The sequence below is a fragment of the Eptatretus burgeri genome, chromosome 18, assembly GCF_056783735.1.
Source record: "Eptatretus burgeri isolate ZD-2024b chromosome 18, Ebu_testis_v1, whole genome shotgun sequence".
Taxonomy (NCBI): domain Eukaryota; kingdom Metazoa; phylum Chordata; class Myxini; order Myxiniformes; family Myxinidae; genus Eptatretus; species Eptatretus burgeri.
In genome coordinates, this window is record NC_140978.1 from 17,277,501 (window position 1) to 17,278,275 (window position 775).

The 775-nt window shown below is 46.8% G+C and overlaps 1 long non-coding RNA gene across 1 annotated transcript in view; it reads right to left on the reverse strand.

Annotated features, from left to right (window-relative positions):
• LOC147008653 (uncharacterized) overlaps positions 1 to 302 on the reverse strand; it is a 28,511-nt gene extending 28,209 nt beyond the window's left edge. Inside the window, exon 1 of the long non-coding RNA XR_015053313.1 lies at positions 88 to 302. This is a non-coding gene — a long non-coding RNA (uncharacterized LOC147008653). The remainder of the gene's footprint in view (positions 1 to 87) is intronic.
• Between the last annotated feature and the right edge of the window lie 473 nt (positions 303 to 775).

The window sequence follows — 775 nt, forward strand, 5'->3', positions numbered from 1 at the left end:
GAATTCTGCTCCTGACAGGTCTTTGCTTCCTTTGTTTTCAGCTATGGCGAACAGTCATTTGCAGAATCGCGTTTACGAGTCACTTACTCGCAAAAATGCGGTGATAGTTCGTCCACCCGACGGAGTTCGGGTCGAGGACGTCGTGACGGGCTTCGGAGAACTCGTTGGTTTCGAAAATGTGTTCGCACCTTCAAAGATGAACCAACGAGTTGTTTTCCTTTCCGAGGAGCGCTATGTCGCTCAGGCGGTTGAAACCGGTTTGTCTTTACCGCCAGATATTTTCGTTACCGTTAGTATGTTGGACTCACCGGCGGTGAAAATCACTTTATCAAATTTGCCACCTTTCATTAAAAGCGAACAGATCTTGTCCGTTTTAAAAGAGTTTGGCACGGTGGTGTCAAAAATCTCCATGATTCCTTTTCGTTTGCGTTCGGATTCCACAGTCCGCCATATTATGACCTTCTGGCGGCACTGTTACATGGTGTTAAAAAACAACGCTCAATCGCTCAATGCCTCAGCTACGTTGGGAGTTGAAAATCGGAATTACCGAATGTTCATTGCAACAGAGACAATGACGTGTTTCACGTGTGGTGCCTTCGGACATTTAAAAGGTGCTTGCCCGAAGTATATATCCGGTGGCACATCTAGACAGTTAGGAACAAACGCCGATCCTAGTGGCACATCTAGAGTCGATTTTAGTCATAATAATGGCGCGTCTGCAACGGGAGATCGACCCTCACATTCGAGCGCAGAAACCGATAATTCCCTGGCTGAT